This window comes from Mus musculus, chromosome 13 (genome assembly GCF_000001635.26).
Source record: "Mus musculus strain C57BL/6J chromosome 13, GRCm38.p6 C57BL/6J".
NCBI classification, from domain to species: domain Eukaryota; kingdom Metazoa; phylum Chordata; class Mammalia; order Rodentia; family Muridae; genus Mus; species Mus musculus.
This window is the reverse complement of record NC_000079.6, coordinates 19,732,956-19,748,152: the sequence shown is the minus strand read 5'-3', so window position 1 is coordinate 19,748,152 and position 15,197 is coordinate 19,732,956.

Sequence of the window (15,197 nt, the reverse complement as noted above, 5' to 3'; positions counted from 1 at the left end):
TGGGAAAATAAGACCCTTTATGGAGAAAAACAAGCTGAGGGCTTCAGGTCTTGGGGAGTCTTGTTTAGCAGTTATGGGCAAACATGAAGGCATGAGAAAGGCAGATGGTGAAGACAGCAAGAGGAACACACAAGAAAGAGGCTTTGGACAAAGGTAAAAGTTGTTGGGGAATATTGTTTGCTTTAGGTAAATTTTAATATTTTATGTTATTAGCAATGACAAATCTTTTCCTTCCTCTTTCTTCCTTCCTCTTTCTTCCTTCTCTTCCCCCTTCCCTTCCCTTCCCTTCCCTTCCCTTCCCTTCCCTTCCCTTCCCTTCCCTTCCCTTCCCTTCCCTTCCCTTCCCTTCCCTTCCCTTCCCTTCCCTTCCCTTCCCTTCCCTTCCCTTCCCTTCCCTTCCTTCCCTTCCTCCTTTCCTTTCCTTTCCTTTCCTTTCCTTTCCTTTCCTTTCCTTTCCTTTCCTTTCCTTTCCTTTCCTTTCCTTTCCTTTCCTTTCCTCCCTCCCTCCCTCCCTCTCTCTCTCTCCTTTCCTGTCTTTCTTTCTTTCTTTCTTTCTTTCTTTCTTTCTTTCTTTCTTTCTTTCTTTCTTTCTTTCTTTCTTTCTCTCCCCTCTTTTCAATCTAAACTATTTCTCTTACAGAAGGCATGGTGTTAGTAGAAAGGTATGACCATTTCCCATTTGATTAGTCATTTGAGAATCATTCCTGGATAAAGAAAAATGTCACTTAAAGTTTAGAGAAGTCAAGATTGCCTTTTTTTATTCTCAGAAAAACACTGCTTTAAGTATCAAGGGTAAACACCAACATCTACACCTATCTCCCAGCAGCATTTCTTCAGGTCTGCCCATCTTTTGAAGGCTCATAGAGGCTAGAGTTTAGGAAAGGCAAGAAAGTCTTGCATGGTGTCTAGTTCTTTACACAAAACACAGGTTTCATGGCAACCCAATTGTCTGCCATACCCCTTGATCTCTCCATTTCCTTTCTACAAATCACAAAGAGCATTCTTCTTAGCAATGGACCTCACAACCAAAACAGGCAATGGGTCAAGTAGAAGTTATATGGTTTTCTAGGTTAATTGTTAGTAATTAGGAAGTTGGATATGCATAGTAGGAACTTTCACATGCAAGAATTAAGCACATGAAGAAAGTTAAAACATAGACATCACCAAAAAGTACCCAGAGTACATCACCTCAAAGACTATAGCCTCATTACCAAGGTTTCCCTGAGAATAAGGCAAGTAAACAATAACAGTCTTATATCTGAATGAACATGTTATACACTGTAAAGACAGAGAAAAGTATCATTAACATGGAACATTCATCAGTAAAATAAAAATAACTAGAAAAATATTTAGCAATGCTCTTTTATAGTGTACAGAAGAAAAATGAAGGGTTGGAATGGAAGGTGGGGAGATTAATATCTGTTGGATTTTGATGGAAAATATAGTTACAAGGTCTGCAGGCAGGTAATTTGTTGTGTATATTTATATGCCAATGAAGATATTTTTGGATCATTTTCCTCTTGATCTTAGAAGAAATCACCCTAGAAACATTGCTTCTTCAACACCAGGGTCTTCTCCAGCATAAGGAATTCTACCTCCAACTAGAAATCTTTAGGAGGCAAATTGCTGGCAAATCCACATTTCTTGTCAAGGATGATGCATTAAACATCTGGGAGAGTGGTTCATTTTCAATTCCTACAGCAAGCATGTGGACTTCCTCATGTTCCACTTCCTGTGCTTGTCTTTTGGACCCGCCCGCTCCTAACCATGCTTCTGTTTCCTTGGCTTTATCAGTTCAAATCAGAAAAGAGTCAGATACATGTTCTGAATTGTCTTCCTCTTCATTTTCAAACCATCATAAAAATCTTACATTTTATGTGTTTGTATGATATGCTATAACATTGCTTTCTTTCACCATCTCAAATTTTATATAAACTACACCTTATAATTTGGGGTTTAACTTCCTAGTCTACAAGAAGCACATATTTTGAATTTTATGAGTCGTTAAGAACTATCCAATCCTGCCCACTATTTTGTTCTGCCACAAAGAATTCTTTTCATAGTGCTTTCCTTCATCATTTGAGGAGTTCACATGATTCAATACTAGCTGCCTTTTGTCCCTGTTGGCATACTTCTCAGTGGCTTCTTAGCAACTTCTTATCAAAGCAGGAAGCTGTTAGCCAGTCATCAGTGTCAGGAGCCAGGGGGACTATAGAAAACTCCCTAGGCTCCGGGCCTCTTGTTTATGGTTATTAATAGTGCTCTGTTGAGTAGACAGCTCCATGCATCTTGGATGACTCTAGGGTAGGGGAGCTGTTTAGTCTTTGTATACAAACCTGTTCTCCCTAATGACAGTGAACTTAGTCTAAGTAGCATAGGAATCTGCAAGCGAGAGGTGCTTGTCCATAGTGAGAGTTCCATTTATCTACTGAGGAGACTGAGAAATACAAATAAATACTAATTATGAAATTATAATTATATAACCTGTGAGATGGTGGCTGTGGCAAGAACCACAGGTAGATAATTTTGTTGACAATGTCAGTCAGTTAGAAAAGAAGACTTTGACCTTGATACCCTTGGTGCCCAATCTTAGAATTCCGTGGAGATAAAAAGAGCCCAAGGCTGTTGTTGCTGTTGGCAACATTATCCCAGCAGTTACGTGCTTCAGAAAATCTGCCGATGTTAAAAGAAAGAAAGATTTTTATTTGAGATTGAATATCATTGTAAACATTCAAAGACTGAACATATGCTGAACGGCGTTGGAATAATTGACTTGTGATATATTTCATTTTTAGAAATAAAGTCTGCTTCTTGTCAATATTAAAAGATTAAGAATATCTTGCCTGTCAGAGTACAGTTTGTTCCAATTGGCGTGGAATGTTTGAATGCTCTTTAAAAGGCCTGCAATGGTAAGAATGTGCTAGATGTGGGGGTGGGGGTTCACAGAAGGAAGGCGAATCCAGAACAGAATCTAGTTTGGCAAGTAGCAGTTACTGGAAATACAATCTTCACACATTTGTTTCAGATTAATTAAGTTAAACAAAAATCACCCAACAGCAATAATGCATGAGGCAAATGGATTGCTCTACTGTGATGCCTTGAAGAAATACAAACTTTTTATATCCTTAAACATAAAACACAGCTCCAAGGGATCAACGTGGCTTTTTCTTCTAAAGTAAAAGTGATGCTCTCAAATATGAAACCACAAAATTATGAATGTTGTGCCAGCACCTCCATTTGTTCATAATTTCCAGTGCTTATTAACAAATTCCTGGATCATTATTTCACACACACACACACACACACACACACACACACACACACACACGGATTTGAATTTCAACATCTGTATAAGAATGCTGGCGTAAGGCATGACCTGCAACTACTCCATTCACTCAGTGTTGGGTCGCTGCCTGGCTTTCTCCAGAAGTGTTGCACTACAAAAGTTTCCAAAACACTGTGTGCCTTCTGTGATTAGTGTCTCACCACTCATCAGGTCTTTGGCCTAGTTCCATTGATTTTTAGACACCCAGCTCCACTGTAGGATTTGTCAATGTTTTTGATGATATCAGTTTACAAATCTGGTGGTTAACGATGCGTCTTCATCTTAGCCTCAAAGAAAGCAATGACAAAATGCACAGTTTCTTTCACTGAAATACGTGCTTTATAGTTATTAGAAGCTCTTGTTTTTAGGTCCTCTTTTTTCTTGTATCATCTGAGTTATTTAATTTCAAGCTCTATTGATTGTGTCTTTTTTTTTTCCATTTTTTAATTAGGTATTTAGCTCATTTACATTTCCAATGCTATACCAAAAGTCCTCCATAGCCACCCACCCCCACTCCCCTACCCACCCACTCCCCTTTTTTGGCCCTGGCGTTCCCCTGTACTGGGGCATATAAAGTTTGCGTGTCCAATGGGCCTCTCTTTCCAGTGATGGCCGCCTAGGCCATCTTTTGATACATATGCAGCTAGAGTCAAGAGCTCCAGGGTACTGGTTAGTTCATAATGTTGTTCCACCTATAGGGTTGCAGATCCCTTTAGCTTCTTGGGTACTTTCTCTAGCTCCTTCATTGGGGGCCATGTGATCCATCCAATAGCCGACTGTGAGCATCCACTTCTATGTTTGCTAGGCCCAGGCATACTCTGACAAGAGACAGCTATATCAGGGTCCTTTCAGCATAATCTTGCTAGTATATGCAATGGTGTCAGCATTTGGAAGCTGATTATGGGATGGATCCCCAGATATGGCAGTCTCTACATGGTCCATCTTTTTATCTCAGCTCCAAACTTTGTCTCTGTACCTCCTTCCAAGGGTGTTTTGCTCCCACTTCTAAGGAGGGGCATAGTGTCCACACTTCAGTCTTCATTTTTCTTGAGTTTCATGTGTTTAGGAAATTGTATCTTATATCTTGGATATCCTAGGTTTTGGGCTAATATCCACTTATCAGTGAGTACATATTGTGTGAGTTCCTTTGTGAATGTGTTACCTCACTCAGGATGATGCCCTCCAGGTCCATCCATTTGGCTAGGAATTTCATAAATTCATTCTTTTTAATAGCTGAGTAGTACTCCATTGTGTAGATGTACCACATTTTCTGTATCCATTCCTCTGTTGAGGGGCATCTGGGTTCCTTCCAGCTTCTGGCTATTATAAATAAGGCTGCTATGATTTTTTTTCCTGGCAGGGTTTCTCTGTGTAGCCATAGATGTCCTGGAACTCACTCTGTAGACCAGGCTGGCCTCGAACTCAGAAATCTGCCTGCCTCTGCCTCCCAAGTGCTGGGATTAAAGGCATATGCCACCACCGCCTGGCAGGCTGGATAGGTTTAAAGAAGGTCTATGTGTATGGAGAATGAGTGGGGCAGGCAGAAGTACTAAATGCCTGCTTTTCCAAGATGAGACAGTAGAAGAGTTTAGATGGGTGAGCTGTAAGTACCAGCAATGAATATTGTTATCTGAATATATTTATGAATTATCCTTCAGCTAACATTGTTGCACTTATTAAGATAAAACTATGATGTTTAGGTTCCTTTGGGAAGCTGTTTCTACTAATAAAATTTTCTGTCTCTTTATGGAAGATCTTAAGATCATTCTTTCACAGGGGTAAACCATTTTCCTGGAGAATTCCTGTAATTTTTCAAGATATTGTAATCACTCATTTTTGACTTTTTGAGTTAGTTCAATAGAGCATTAATCTGAAAAGTCCCCTGGCTCTTACTAAAGTATGCTCTTGCTTTAATAATTTTAACAGAAACGTTGAGGGCATTTTAATTAGACAGTCTTTCTCTCTCAGTGAATTTGATTAAAATTCAAAATTAATAACATCTCCAGGTACACAAAACCGAAATGTAGAAAAGCAGAGAAGTCCACATATCCCGAGTTAAATCAGCATGCCAGGAAACGTGATACTTCTCACACTTTTCCAAGACTTGGTGATTGCATCAGCTACCTAAGATACCAACAAATACTCATCTTTGTCTCTTATAACCCAGAGCCATTGCTCAGTATGAGGTTTAACATTTGTAGGAAGGAACAGAATGGAAACCAAGATAATTCAGAGTGATGATGATCTTGATAATAATTAATGTTGGTTCTGACAATAGCTGATAACTCAAAGTTCATTTTGAGAAGACTAGAAAGGTGATATTTGCCTTGATGGTTTGTTTGGGGGAGATTATAATGCTTGTCTAAGTTTGGATGAGAATGGGAGCAGTGATATAGGCAATGATGTATGGGTGGCAATTTGCATACTAAATGTAGAAATACTATATAAAGTTTATGCATATATAGATCTCTGTTTCCCAAGTGCTGGGATTAAAGGTGTGTGCCACCACGCTCCTTTGTCTTCTTTCTTAAAGGGTTATTTATTCATTTTTTTTTTCATGGATGAACATGTGCCTTCATGTTGTTGAGCACCACCTAAGTGTTTAGTACTCAGAGGGGCTAGAAGAGAGGATCTGATTTCCCTAGAACTGAAGCTAGAGAAAGTGGTGAGCTGCCAGGTTGGTGCTGGAAATGGACAGACTGGACGGACTGACAGACTGTGAGTCCTCTGAAAGAACAGTAAGCACGCTCAGCTACCTCCCAAGCTAGCTCTCTAGCTCCATTTTCTCCTCTTCTTCCTGCTCCTCCTCTTCCTCTTACTTCTCGGTCTTAAAAGCACAAGTGAGAAAGGACCCCAGGGAAAGCAGCCCTGAGTTCTGCCATCCTTGTGTGCTCTGGGGTGACCTACCTGAAGCTGTCCCATCTGGTTATGAAGAACATAAAGATCTTATTTGTATTTGTAGTTGTCTTATTACATGGAGACAGCTCTTGATTATAAACACTAGCTGAGGTAAGGTCTCCACGATATATTCCCATAGCCTAGACTTTCCCATGTTTTTTTCTGTCACTTAGGTCCGCACCTGGTACCATAATTCCCATGTTATAATCAGAGTGGATCTAAGGTAGGATATGTGCGATATAAACACATCCTGCTAGCTTCCAATTTAATGGTTTTTGTTTACCAACCTGTCACTCCTTTTCTGCTTTGCTCTGGAGTATAGAACTTCAGCTTCTTCTTGTTGGTGTCCCTTTTGTGTGGTACCCTGAAGCCTGGAAGGATGAGGCCTCTGAAGAAGAGATCTTCTGGCATTATAGTAAGAGGATCTAATCAAAAGTGGTCCTCACGGGTGATAAGGAAGGGCGTCATGCAAGTGACTAACTTGGGTCAAAGCTCTGAAGTGTTGCTTAACCCTCTGCCTGTCTTTACCTCCTTGGTGTGAGAATGAAGGCACCATTGCCTCTGTTTGCCTCCCTACACCCACCCTCTTGTTTCCACCTTCTTCCATCAGCCTCCCACATCCAGCCTCCCGGTTCTGTCACTCTTCGAAACTGCCTACTTTGTACCTATATGGCACCCCAGAGAGCAGCTCCTGAGGCATTTCCATCATGGAATCCATTTCCTTAGGCTCTGCTCCCCCACCCCACCCCCAATCTCTCTCTGGCCTACTTTTGAGCCAAACTAAGCCATGGCACCCCAAAGGACCTTATGGAACTATTGTTTTGTCATGGGGCATGTGGACATTTCTTAATTCAAAAACAAACAAACAAGCAAAAATCCCCAAAAAGCCATTAGCTGTAGAGTGAAGGAAGGCTCAGAGAACGAGCTAGGGTGATAGCACATTATCATCTTAGGAAACCATGACAAGTTTGTTGCTCCTGTCAGTTGCATGTTTCCTCTTCTGAAAAAAATCTTCTTAGCACAGGAAAGAAGATTATATACTACTGCCTTTAAAATAAGAGGGTTCAAAGATTCTGTGTTTTGTGCAAAGTCACACAATACCTATCTGAGCCCAAATGTCAGCTGTCCCTTTTCCTCAAGAGTACAATTCAAACGGCATGTCAAACTGTCCATTGTATAACACAGTGCTGTAATGGTCTGGAAGGAATTTGGAGCTATATACAAGGCAATGTTCTAAGAGGATGTGAGGCAGCACATTGCCCCCAGGGAAATTAAATCCTGTCTCCCTGTGACTATGCCAGCATCCCAGAGTGGCCTTTCACACTCCAGCCCTTGGACAATGTGATCCACCCTGCTTATCACCAAGGTCTGTAAGCTATTCAGTGCCTTTACATTTACTAATAAGAGGACAAATAAAGTGATTTTTTGAGAAGTTTCATTTCCTTTGAAGGAGATTGGCTTGTGCACTTAATTAAAAATAGCTTTTAACACTCTGAACAAGGTGTCCACTTTGGACTGGCAGAATCCCATAGGGCTGGGTTTTCCCTGAAAAGGAGGTTTATTTTTAAAGAGACTTGTGACATTTTGAGTTAAATGTGATTAGTGAAATTATTCTTCATTCTAATTGAAGCCTGAAAAACAGAACAGAGTTCTGTGGTCTTTGTTGTAATCAAGACACAGTAATTATTTTTCTACTTAGACAGAAGGAACTGTGAGATTTCTCTGAAATCTCAGGACATGCAGGATTGGAGATGGAATTCTTAATGGATAAGAGTATTTCTTTGAGTTCTTTGAACTATCAATGTAAAAAATAGGTCACCATCATAGGGCTCATTTTGATTGGACAGTCCACACTAATCCCTATGGGTTATATAAGACAGCATAAGACAAACATGTTTGAATTTGATCATATGAATAAGCAAAAGTTTCCATCCTAAAATCCCTTGTGTAAGCCCATATATTTTATAGCTACAAAGATGCTTTTGATCTGAGCACACCCCTATCATGAGTGAACAATTTTGAGCTAACGTTTGTGTTATGTTATCAACAATGCTCTATGTTGACTGCATCCATATTGAGACTCCTCATTCTCTGGATGCTTTGTTGATTCTCTTAAGATCTTCATTGCTACAAAGAATATGGCAGGAAGTCACCGAGACTAGGAATTATTTAGTAATGGGGTTATTTGATTTTCTGAAGTCCACCTTCTTGAGTTCTTTATATATGTTGGATATTAGTCCCCTATCTGATTTAGGATAGGTAAAGATCCTTTCCCAATCTATTGGTGGTCTTTTTGTCTTATTGACGGTGTCTTTTGCCTTGCAGAAACTTTGGAGTTTCATTAGGTCCCATTTGTCAATTCTCGATCTTACAGTACAAGCCATTGCTGTTCTGTTCAGGAATTTTTCCCCTGTGCCCATATCTTCAAGGCTTTTCCCCACTTTCTCCTCTATAAGTTTCAGTGTCTCTGGTTTTATGTGAAGTTCCTTGATCCACTTAGATTTGACCTTAGTACAAGGAGATAAGTATGGATTGATTCGCATTCTTCTACACGATAACAACCAGTTGTGCCAGCACCAATTGTTGAAAATGCTGTCTTTCTTCCACTGGATGGTTTTAGCTCCCTTGTTGAAGATCAAGTGACCATAGGTGTGTGGGTTCATTTCTGGGTCTTCAATTCTATTCCATTGGTCTACTTGTCTGTCTCTATACCAGTACCATGCAGTTTTTATCACAATTGCTCTGTAGTAAAGCTTTAGGTCAGGCATGGTGATTCCACCAGAGGTTCTTTTATCCTTGAGAAGACTTTTTGCTATCCTAGGTTTTTTGTTATTCCAGATGAATTTGCAAATTGCTCCATGCGTTGGAAGCTGAAGAGATAACTCAGTACTCAAGACCACTCATTGCTCTTGCAGAAGACCTAGGTTTGATTCCTAGCACCCACAAAGGTATTCACCACCATCTGTGACTTTAGTAGATCCAATGTCCTCTTCTGGCTGTCATAGGCACCAGATGAACATGGTGCACATACTCAGGGAAAACACTGATATGTGGAAAATAAAAATAAATACATCTTAAAATTGTGCATTCTTAGGTAAATGTATTCAATCAAACTTTTCTTGAGAGAACACTTCAAATGTGGCTGGAGTGATGAAGTAAGTGAATTATTATATTTTACTTGATTGTTTAAAATAGATATATGTGCCAATGATTATTGTATGCACTCTCTTACTGCATAAGGTGTACTTCATGGAGCAGTACATATTCTGTATATTTCTTGGGTAAGAGTTAGAGATGCAGGGACTCAGGACCCAGAACTGCTGAGTTTTCATGTTAATAAGATCCCAGTTGATTCATAAGCACAATAAATGCTGAGAAATGTTGATTTTGGAGATTGATTTTTTTTGAAAGCACTACAGTGATGCGCGTTTATATCTTAGACACGTCTGAATATTAGTATACCCTGAAAAAGACTTTGAGACTTTCCCCCAAGTCTCCTTTGCCACATTAATGAGAAACATTGTGAATCATATCTCAATTGAATCTCTCTAGATAGCAAGATCTCAAGATCTTTGGCATCTCAGGAAAGTGTTGGGTTTAATCTTTTGATCAGAGCTACATCTCATGTGTTAGCTGAACTGTTCATTTCTCTCCCATGCTCTTCTCTGAGGAAATAATATCTTCCTTTCATAAAGAAGTAGAATCAACACAGAGTAAACACAGCATATGGTAACTTTAAGAGGTGATTTGCTTTTTCTCAAACTGGCGCTCTAAGGCACATAGATGATTCTCACATAGAATTTAAGGATCTGAAATTAAAAATAATAATAATAAAAGTCTCTGTTGAACACAATGCTTCCTCATTATTCACTGAAAATGTTCATGCTCTGGACTGCTTCCCAAATGTTAGGAGACAAGACAGAAAAGATCTTTTGGACTATGGAGTGACCATCTGCTATGCTGGCTTTGAGACTGTTATCTTGGGCAACATTGTGAGTGAGTTAAGAAAGAAAGATGGACTTTCAAGCCCCTGATGCAGGTCCTCTGTACAGCCTAGACTCCAGTTGCCTCTCTGTCTCAGCTCCTTCCTGGAAAGTGAGGAATTTAAGAACATAAAGCTGGGTGGGTAGGAATGTGGGGAAAAATCAAAGAAAAGTTAGAGGAGGGGCCATCATGATCAAACTATATTGTCTGGGAAAACATTCACAAAATAATAATATAAGAAAAAGTGAGGAACCTTGTTATGATAGAACCTCTTCTAGACCGATGGCAGCTCTCACTTTCAGTTCTAGCCCAGAAAAGTTGTAAGGATTTAGTGGGGAATTTTTAACTCATCAACAAAAGAGATTAGGCCATATCTACTCTCAGAAGCATTCATTTAACTTATCGAATTAATGTAGGAAGTCTATGCTAGCCGCTCATCTAAGCACTGAGAAGCAACAGTGAGCAGATGTTGGAGCTCCTGGGAAATGTGTCTTTAAGAGAGCTGTAGATAAACCAGCCATTCCTAATTCTTAAAGCTTTGACACTGAGTCCCACTTTAGAATGCCAGAGGCTGAGCCCCTAGAGAGATGAGAGTGGGGTGCAGAGTGTTCAGTGGAAGAGAAGTAAACTACTGATCATAAAACTGCAGGTGGAGATCATGCATGACGAAATTGAACAGGGAAGTGTGACAGAGGCAAGTACCCTCCCAACATGCAATCCAGGATCCTGTGGAAGTAACCATACTGAAACCAGAATGACAAAGCACAGCCTAACACCACGCCAAGCAGAGAGGCAGGTGCCAAGGGCACAATCCAGAAGACCTGAGTGTCCTCTGGGGGCAGAGAAATCAGGGATGACACAGTGTCCTGTGAATTAAGGTCTGATTTCTTTCTTTCAACAGAGTTGTTCTTCAGGTCTTATCTCAAATCTGCCTCTTACCCTACTTGGGTTCGTTTCTTACACTGAGATGAAGGTTCAGTGGGTAAAGCACTTGCCACGCAAATGTGAAGAACTGAGTCTGCATCACCAGAACGTATGCTAACTGAGATGGGAGGTGGAGGCACGAGGATGCCAACTGGCCTGGCATGCACAGTGGCTAACAACAGTAGCAAAGACCCTGTCTCAAACAATGTGGAAATTGAGGACCATCACCAGAGGCTGCCCTTTGACTTCTGTGGTACCTGTGCTCACATATATATATGCCTTCATATCATACATACATATACCACACATATTCACATATACATACACAGAAATAAAAGTGTAAAGATATATTTGTTTTCTTTTCAGTTGTAAAGAACACTTGGCCAGAAAAAGATAATCAGCGATCCTGCAAAATTCATGGAAGATTTGTTCCTGATAGAATTCTATGATGTCAAAATGGATGATTCTCTTGTCTCTTGCCTGTTATACAAAATACAGTAGCATTACCACATCACTATCTTATTTCCACCTATTCAATATGTAGTACACTATAAGTGCTACCTCAAGAGGTATGTTTTAGAGAATAATTTCAACCCAATGTATGCATGTTTGGTACAGAAAATTTTTCTCAAAGAGTTTCCACCTGGACCTGAAATCTGCTCATGAGACTGGGCATGTGCACATGTTTAAAGATGAATATCTGTAACTCTCAGCTACCAAAGACTTCTGTGTGTCAGCTGTGGTTTTATTAATTGAAGCTCTATATGCTAGAAAATCAGCCAGAGAATAATCTTAAAAAAAAAAAAAAAAAAAAAAACTTTGGTTGACTCTAGGGATACTAAAGAGCTCTGATCTGGGCGTGTTTCTGGGGAGAAGGGGTCGGAAGGACAGTGGGCCTCCGACAGAGAGAAGAGGAGCAACTTGTATTTATTTTTCCCATTCCAAATCTCAACTTTTTTATAGTAGGAAATGTGTTCTGCCTATGTGCTCATGAGGTGGATTGAGCATGCACACACCCTTAGAAAGAAGGAAGGGAAGAGAAACCAAGAGCACACATGCCAGCATGGAGAGCTCTTGAAGTCCCCTACACCACATCCAGTGCTCAGGGTAACCTAGTCTCTGGGCAGTTATGATCAGATGGCATTTCCCAGGATTCCACAACATAAGGAGGTAAATATGTTTGAAGAGTGAGCAGTTTCTGGTTTTCTTACCAGTTGCCCAAGGACATTTCCGAACAGTACTATAGCATCTATAATGATGGTGGGCAATTTTCATTCCCTTCTTTCAGGAGCAGAGACACGCCCTTAAGAGCCATGTCAAAAGACATCTTCCATAGAAGGGTACAAGTAGCCCCTTAGAAACATTTGCTTCCTGTTTATACCTGATGAAGGCATATCGACTTCTGAAAAATGGCAGGCTAACGATTAATGTCCTTGTCAAACGTCAGCTTATAATACTAGTCGGCCATCACTGGAAAGAGGTGCCCATTGGACAGGCAAACTTTATATGCCCCAGTACAGGGGAACGCCAGGGCCAAAAAATGGGAATGGGTGGGTAGGGGAGTGGGGGAGGAGGGGAGACTTTTGGGATAGCATTGGAAATGTAATTGAGAAAAATACATAATAAAAAAATAAAAAATAAAATAAGATGTGGATAGAATATATAGACCGCTTTTGAGGCCCGGAAAAATGGCTCAGTGATTAAAAGGATGTACTTCCTAGCAGGATGGCTTATAATTGCCTGAAAAGCCAGCTTCGGGGGATTCAACCTTCTCCTCTAACTGCCACATGTTCTTGTACCCACATTAGCATATATAACCAGACACATGTGAATAAAAATAAATAAGTTTTAAAAAGAAGCCTTTTGATTCTCTGAGATTTAAAAATTAAATTATTAAATTTAATTATTTTAATTATTAAAGTCTTTCTATATGAATGTTTAATTCCATTCTAAAACTAACGTTTTAGAGAGTATCTCAAACTTTCCATATTCCTCAAGAAAACAAACAGTGGTAAGGGCTCGGAGGGATGCCGAGGGGAAAAGAACCTTAGATACTAGAGCTGCCACCATGGAATTCATGTAGATGTCTCTCAAAAAGCTAAAAACAGAACAACTATGTGATCCAGACCTACCACTCAGAGCACACACTGTAAGGAATCTGAGGCATCATGCTACAGAGACACATGCACAGCCTTGTTTCTAGCGGCAGTGTTCACCACTGCAGGAGGCTGAATCAGCCTGCATGCCTACGAACAGATGCATGATAAAGAAAGTACAGCATATCCACAGTAGTGTCTTGGTAATAGTCGTGGCAATTTCAGGAAATAAATGGGATTCGGAATCATCATGTTGAGAGAAATAAAATGTATTCAGAAAGGCAAATATTGTGTATTGTGTCTTCCCTGGCACATAGCCTGTGTGCATGCACACACACACACACACACACACACACACACACACACACACATGCGTAGTAACAGTAGGGACTGTTTGAGGAGAGGGAGGAGACATCGAAAGGAAAGAAAAAACAACAGAAGAGTGAATCTTGAAAGAAAGCCAAGAAAAAATATATAATATACATGTATTTAGATGTCACAAAAGCATCCCTTTTGTGTAGTGAATGTAAGCTAATTCAATTTTAAAAAATACAGTAGAAAATAAATAAACTGTTCCTCTAATAGAAAACCCCATGTGCTTCCTGGTGGAGTAGGGATGACATGGTTTCTGACCCTAGTTGGTCCTGCAGTGATAATGTCCTCAGCTCTGAGTTCTGGTTAAAGAAAAAGATTGTATTATCCTGAAGTAAATCACTGTTTTAGGCTGTTTTGCTAGGGATTGGTTGTTTCTCATTAAAGAATTGTCATGTCTGCCTGGAGAAGAGGCTGCATCTGATTGTGAGTGGAGACGATGTGGGGACCGCTGCGTTCCTCTTGCCCTGACAGAACATTCACGCCTTTAGCAGACGTCCAGGCCATCGGTGTGAACAATAGCTGCACAGTGCACAGCGCACAGTTTTCATTACAGTTGCTTTATTTTTATTCTCTGCTGTTGGTTGCAACTAACCTATTTCCCAGTTTTTCTTCCTCATACGAGCAAACCTCTAAACATAACACCGTTTCTATGGGAACATACTTTTGCATACAGATTCCAGGAACACACTTTATTTGGAAAAAAAATAAAGATTGTCAGATTAATACATCTACATCTAAGCTGTGACCCAGATTTTATGTTTTATGAATTAGTTTGACTTAAAAATGGAGATGCTTATAATTGGTTGAAAACTGTTTCTGTGGATAGTTATTTTCCTTTCTCTAGCTGAGTTGAGCTGATAAAAAAAAATTTCTATTTCTTAGTAAGAGCCAAAATTTTGTCTTTTGTTTAAGTTTTATTCAAACGATTAAGCAAATGGGTCTGTTACAAGTAGATTCGGTTCCTTTACGTCTTCAAAGTGATAAGCACTGTTGGACAATTGAGTATCAGCACAGGTACAGGTGATGCTTATCTTTTCAAAAGCAATTTGAAAATAGTCTCACCGATGCTCAAATGTAGGCCATAATGAGGTTGCTAGACAATAACATTTCCATTATTTTAGTTTCTGTAGCTGAATCTTGGTATGATTCAAGGCAGGTGTGTGTCTACAACCATTGAAGGTGTATCGGTCCCTTTTATCTTTCTGTGGTGCTAAGTTTACACTTCTTTCACAGTATGTTTCAATGTCTTAGGACAGCCAAGGTCAGGACAGGGGGTGAGACTGCTCGTGAAAGAAGATGGGGCCTTTGGGAGAAGCCAACCCTCTGTAGAAGCTACATTAGCAGAGGGCGGAACTCCAAAAGAATCGCATTTCCAAACAGCAGCTTGTTTGGGAGAAGGTTGCCCGTAAACCATGGAATTCGAGGAGACTTCAACAGAGAGAAAGCTGTCCAGAAAGTATTTCCCTATTCTGTTCTTATTCTGAGTACAGAACATTTGGGGTGGTACCAAAAAGAAGGATGAGAAACAGCTCTGGAAAAATCCCTCTGCGGTTTACATTTTAACTTTGCTAATAAGTCGTTGGGAGTGAAAACGA